Source organism: Lithobates pipiens, unplaced genomic scaffold (assembly GCF_037356315.1).
Source record: "Lithobates pipiens isolate NorthernLeopardFrog02 unplaced genomic scaffold, aLitPip1_a1.2 Scaffold_27, whole genome shotgun sequence".
Taxonomy (NCBI): Eukaryota; Metazoa; Chordata; class Amphibia; order Anura; family Ranidae; genus Lithobates; species Lithobates pipiens.
This window is the reverse complement of record NW_027507788.1, coordinates 19,110,593-19,117,584: the sequence shown is the minus strand read 5'-3', so window position 1 is coordinate 19,117,584 and position 6,992 is coordinate 19,110,593.

The following is a 6,992-nucleotide window of genomic DNA, read 5'->3' as shown; positions in this document are numbered from 1 at the left end:
ATCAAGATTGAACCTCAAGTAACAGTTCACTTGCGAAAAGCAACACTATAGTGTCATCACAAAAGCAGATTTCAACCCCAACTGGATGACACTTCATTTGCTAAAGTATTCCCCCCCCCCCCCTTTTTAGTAAATATGGTTTTCATCATTTTTTTTTGCATCTCAGTGCTGCTGATCTCGTCCAGCCTTTTCCTGTTTACATGGACTTGCTTCAGTGTTGGGATCACATCATTGCTCTGGACAAGATTCAACAATACGTGTTGGATACGTTCAACAAGATGTGTTGGAATGGTCACTTGTGGGCCCCACTGCAACAGGAAGGTCCATAAGGCACCAGGTTACTCAGTTAATTTCAGGAGAAGAGGAACCCAGGTACCCCACACCACAGCAGTAGCAACTCATTGGCAGGCCAACTCCCACATTCTAAACCAGAGACCACCCTGTAGTACAGCCACCCGATCGCTTTCACACACTCTTGGTACGTTTGTGCCCCTTCCCCCCCGTGTTTCCTGGCCTTCACTCTCCTCCACTCAACCGTGCCTGGCATGATAGGTTTCACCGGCTAGAGGTGATGGAGACCAGTGAATGCTGCCCATTCACCGATCTCCCCTACTTAGTAAGAATCTGGAAGCAAACGAAACAAAGAGAAAGGCGCACCGACCTAGTGCATTACCACAATAGGATTTATTGAAAAGATAAAAGGGCAATAATAGTCACAAACGTGATTGATATAAACATGTGTCACAACGAGTTATAGTTGCTACCTCATCCCTTTAAATCCGAACATATATTACACAGGTTCTGTGGCCGATTAAGGTGGTAATTAAACTCACTTGGTGCCTTATCTGCATTAAATTAGCCTCAGAACCTGTATAATTCATATGTGTTCAGATTTAAAGGGATGAGGTGGCAACTCTACGACGAGTGTCCGCTGCTACATGAAAGTTAATTAACGCCAATCGGTCCTGCCAGAAGACTAGGATGTGTCTAAACAGCTTTGAGTATTATAGCTCTTTTAATCATTTTCAATAAAACATATTGTGGTAATACACTAGGTCGATGCGCCTTTCTATTTTTCAGTTTTGTTCATTTCCAGTTTGGGGATGCCCAATATCCCGAGAAGGCAGCAAGACCACCAGCTTTAGGAAGTCTTTATGCTGTTCATACCTCTGGTTTACCACTGAGCGCAGGAGAAGATTTGCATGTTGAGAACCTGGAAGCAACCTGTACTACATCACTTCCAGGTTCGGCTGTTGCTTTTTCCAGCCACTGTGGTCAGGGAAAAAGCCAATATAGCGTGAGCTGTGCTCCGTTAGCATCAATGGGGGGGGGGGGGGGGGGGGGCAATCATCCAATGCAGCACTTTGCAGTCTCTATGCTGTTGCACTTAAGCATTCTCCCATTTTGCCCTAAAAAAGAGGGAAGCCGATGCGTATGATACTCCTGTACCTTATAGTCCGCTTTCTTTACATTATAAAGATTCTTACTTAGTTGGGAGTAGATCTACTCCTTGGAAGGGGCAACCATGTGAGCCAAACTTTCAGATTTAATTGATAGCGGTTAATTATCTCCTCTGCTTTTGCATCCAGAAGTCCCTCCTGTGACACAGCACATACAGTATTCTGCGGTGAAACGGCCACTGAAATGTCATGGGCGCTCAGAGTTAAAGATGCAAAACAGACCTCTCCAAGATGGTGCCTGGAGCCCACAGCGGAAGACACATTAATCCTACGCCGGTGTTCTGCCGAAAACTCCAACTCGCCTAAATCTCCAACCATGTCACTTCCGGTTTCTCTCCAGCAGGAATAATTGTAATTTCGACAACTTGGCTATATTCATAGAACACCAGCAGCATATAGACTACGGTACATGAGATAACGAGTAGACATAGTTACTAGTGGGCAGACTAACAAACATGGCAATCTCCAAGTCGGCAACAACTTTTTTTCCTCCTTACCCGGGGGTTCTGTCAAAACAGCCAACTTGTCGTGTACCATAGTCTATGCGCTGCCAGCCAAGTCGTCGAAATTACAATTATTGCTGCTGGAGAGAAACCGGAAGTAATGTGGTTGGAGAATTAGGCGAGTTGGAGTTTTCCGCAGAACACCGGCCTCCAGTTAGAAAAGTTCCTATAGAGATAAAACCGAGGACATGTGGGGACATCTATTGGCACTTGGAAGCACTGCTGCAGAATTCTCTAAAGGAAATGCAATGTTCTAACACTTTGCTACATACACACATCATGAAATGGCCAACAAGGCGTACCTGGGACCCTCCCATTCAAATATGCACCCGCAATGCCAACTCTAGGCACACAAGAAATAAGTAATAAACAACCAAACAGTACAAAAAAAAACAAAACACAACAGTATCATTAACTCTTTTCTCCAAAGACCAGTCTAGGGGATGTTATTTTTTGTTTCAAATCTTTCTTTATAATTATAAAACATACAAAACATCCATCAACATACCTAACATCCATCAACTACTACATATTTCTCAAAACATTTTTTTTTTTTTTTTTGGAGAACTTGAATAGAGTTGAGGAAAGTGGTGGTATACTCCACAGATAAGAACTATGTACAACTGAGGACTTGGTTATCCTTCAGGATGAGGATGTCCAGACTTCAGCTTAAAGTGGAGCTCCACCCTAAAGTGGAACTTCTGCTCGTCGGAATAATAATAATAATAAGTATTTGCACCCACTTCCGGGCATAGATGGGCGCAGATTCTGCGCCTAACTACGTCACTTCCTGTCCTCCCCCGCTGTCTTCTGGGAAACACACAGATCCCAGAGACAGCAGGGACCGTCCGAATTGCGCAGCGCGACTTGCGCATACGCAGTAGGGAACCGGGCTTCACCCTGACTCTCATACAGAAGATGGCGGCGGTAGCACCCGAGAGCCGATCTATAGATCGGCTTCGGATGCTGACATCGCGGGCGAGCTGGACAGGTAAGTATCCATATTTTAAAAGTCAGCAGCTGCAGAAAATAATAAAAATGGTGGAACTCCCATTTTAAAGTAGCAGTAGAGCCGTTAGAGCAAAGTCCCTTTAACCATGTTAGCCCCTGGAAGATTTGGCTGCTCAATAAACAGGCTATTTTTTGCGATATGGCACTGCGTCACTTTAACTGACAATTGTGTGGTCGTGCGACGCTATACTTTTTTTCCCCACAAATAGAGCTTTCTTTTGGTGGCATTTGCCTCTGTGGTTTTTATTTTTGGGAATAAAAAAAATAAAAAATAAGCGTATATTGATTTGCACAAAAGTTATAGCGTCTACAAAATAGGGGATTTATGGCATTATTTTTTTTTTCAACAGTAATGGTGGTGAGCCGCGATTTTTATCGCAACTGCGATATTGCAGACAAATTGGACACTTTTGGCACATTTTTGGGACCATTGACAATTATACAGCGGTCAGTGCTATAAAAATGCACCGACTACTGTATAAAGGTTACTGGCAGGGAAGGGGTTAACAGTAGGGGGTGATCAAGGGGTTAACTGTGTTCCCTGTGTGTGTTCTAACTGTAGAGGGGGATGGGACTGTCTAGGAGGAGATAGTATGAACACCCGATCTGTCGCCTCTCCCCTGAGAGAACCGGGAGCTGTAGGTTTACACACACAGATCCTGGTTCTCGCTCTGTCATGAACGATCACGGGAGCCCAGCGGTCAATGCGCCCTCCGGGCACTTGCATCGGCTCCGGGCGCACGATTGCCCCTAGTGGCCGAAAGGTGAAGCAACATAAAGGTAAAGTTCTTTCGCCCAGCCGTGCCATTCTGCCACAGTAAAACTGTTGTGGATGGTCGACAAGCAGTTAAGTATTAAAGTGTCTAGAGAGGGCTCTTTGGGACACCAGCTGGTGTCCCACCAGCTGGTGTCCCCCTTTTAACAGGCCCACAGCTGACTAACTAGGCACCAGAGGGATAGCTAGACCACAAGGTCCCCAAGATCTTTCAATGTCTATACTCACAAGGCCCAAGGACAGATGGAACCCTCTTCCAAGCGATGCCCTCCAGTGATACCAGACCAATCAGCTTCTTCCAAGCACCCGAGTCTCAGCTTTCTGTCAGGTCGCCCTCCTAATGTCCTTAGTCCCATTCATGCGGTAGTAAAGCAGAGACCTGTAATTGGGGCATGTCGCCCAATGGGTAAAGTTCATGTGCCTCAGACGCCATGACAGACAGATGACCCATAATTTGTCTCGTCCTGTATCCTGCAATCAGATGGTACATGAGGCCTGTGTCAAGCACTGGAATAGGCTTTTTCATGGAAGTACAACTTTGCAGTATAGCAATGGCAGAAGCACAGCAGGGCAGTCATGTACCAAGTCTCTGGGAACACCTGGGAAAAAAAAATTCTAGGAAAACAACAGCCATGGTCTCTTTAGAGGTGGTCATATCCTGCTGACCATGCCAATTTTGTGGCTCGTGAATGTGGGGGTACCTTTTGCATGGGGTGCGGTCATCAATGCCTAGAACCAGATGGAAGACTGTGGTCATGTGAAGAATCAAACATTAAGACAGCGGGTTAGACTCTGGTTGTTACTGGAAACCAATTGCTGGGAGGGAGCCCAATAACAACCTCCTCACTACTGTCACCTTGCCAGTTAGCACGCCTAACGACGTTTCTTGACATTATTCTTGGTTACCCTTAGCAATAATGTTTCCCTTCTCTTGCCTTTTGGCAACGGTGTTGCTTCATACCCCCTGCTCTTTCCGGATCAAAGTTCTTTTGATATGCTAGAACCCACATGCACCCCTTTGAGTAACTTCAGACAAGGCCCCTAATGGTTAAAGGAACTTTTCCTGAACAAATTGCAGCATATAGCTCAATATAACAACGTTTTTTCCCCATAACTATTGTAGTGCGACTGCCCAGGCATACCTCTATGGGGAGAGAAACCAATATGACATTGTCCGTTGCTTGGATGTCTCCGAGGGTCCTGATGCCTTCAGCAGCAGTCCTGACCTCCCTAACAGCACCACCCGGTTCAACTTGCGGGTCCTCCTGGAAATTAAGGACCTTAGCCTTCCCCCTTTTTATAGCAATAGTGGGCCAGCTAGGCCCAAAAGCCTGGGAACTGACCTTGCAACAATGAACTCTCTCTCTCTCCCCCCCCCCCCCCCCCCCGGCCTGGGCTTGCCACCAATTATAATTAAACACAGTTCAACCTGCCTATGTGGTTTTTTTTTTTTTGGTTTTTTTTTTAAAGAGAAAGCGCTCGAGCAGAATGTATCAGTTACAGAGATTAGACAAACTATTTTAACACTGGCAGGGGTTGTTTAAAACAATCAGTTTTTCTTCATTCATGTAAAATTTTTAGCTGTAAAATCGATGTATCTAAATCTGTTAGTCCAACCAACACTCCCTTCCACCAAGACTGACAATACTGCCGTCTGCAATGCTTTCTGTGCTCATTGGGGGCCCCTCAAGTAATGTCCCTAATTTGCAGAGATTTCCTCTCACTACCTGTTTGGCTACGGGACAGGAAGTGAAGGGAAATCTTCAAAATAAGACACAGATGGCAAAAATAAAATGAGGGTTTTAAAAAAAAAAAAAAAAAAAAAAAAAAAAAAAAAGGGGGATTAACCCGAGATGGAATGGCAGGGCTATTGGCATTGGGGGGTGGAGTTGTAGGGAAAAGTGGGATGAGGAATGGTTCTGTAGAGAAGGAAGGTAGTGAAATAAGTGGGGAGACAGGTTGAGATAGGGAATTGAGCGCTAATGGATTGGGGGGGGGGGGGGGGTTGATAAGTTAGCCGATTGGTGGAATTGGATGGCCAGTTGCAAGAATGAGGAGGGTTGAGCACAGGGCTGTCTTTAATATTGATTGGACCCCGGGCAAAAAAAAAATAAAAAATTGGGCGCCCCCTCCCATGCAATTTCACTCTCCACCTGCTCTGAGACATACAATAAATAGAAGCTGGACTTAAAATCAGTTTACTGTATCAGGTCAGGTAGCAATTGTGATTGGTTGCCAGAGGTTACAGCATATCATTACTGTATATCTGTGGGCTTCCGCGCTCTATGGAAAATTTGGGGAAGGTAAATTAAAAGCAGCAGCAATCCCAGTTGAAGTCCTATTGATGACGTAACGCGTAGGAACCGGAAGTGATGTTTACATCCGGGCAAGACGCTCGGCGGTCTGCTGTGCTTATGTTGACATTTCCTTGTGAGTAGATATTTTATTTAAAATAAAATGGTGTTTTAAAATACTACACTATGGCGGTATCTTTTGGTTTATCCTTCTGAGCCCGGTGACCATATACGAGGAAATTGGAGACATTTGTGTTCTCCCCAAGACCTTGCTGTACAGCCATCCCTTGGATCATCCTCTGCCACCTGGTTGCCTGTGTGATTTTTCGCTGCTTATCTTGCAGCGGGGAGGTAATTACCTAGCGCTAGCACTACTGGCACGGATCACCACTAGAGGATCGTCCCCAGTTTGGCACATTGCACTTTAAATTTAATTTTTTTTGCTGCGATCTTTTGAGTTGCATGTTTGCATCCTATTTGGGACACTTTAGCCTGATGCACTGATATCACTGTGTTTCACATATATGGTTTGTACCATACTTCATTTCACTGTTTGTTGCCATATTTTATTTATTTTATTCTATTTGAATATTTAAGGTATATGGCGCATGCATCTTTTATGTATGCAGCAACTTTAATTTTGCACTAAGTCACTTTTCATTTTTTTTACTTGTGCGAGTCCACATAGTTTATATATAAGTTTACGTACTTATTGTTTGTGCTGGTTCACATATTTCACATTCACTCACACCTGGTTGTTATTTAAAACATTGTCTGTTATTTCTTTTTCTTTGGTTTAAAAGCGAGCGCACACACCCCCCTATTAATTTAGCATATCATTACTGCTTACTGACTGGTTGCTAGAAGTTACAGCACACATTACGGCTCACTGATTAGTTGCTAGAGGTTACAGCACATCATCTTCTCACTGCAGGGAAGCATGATATAC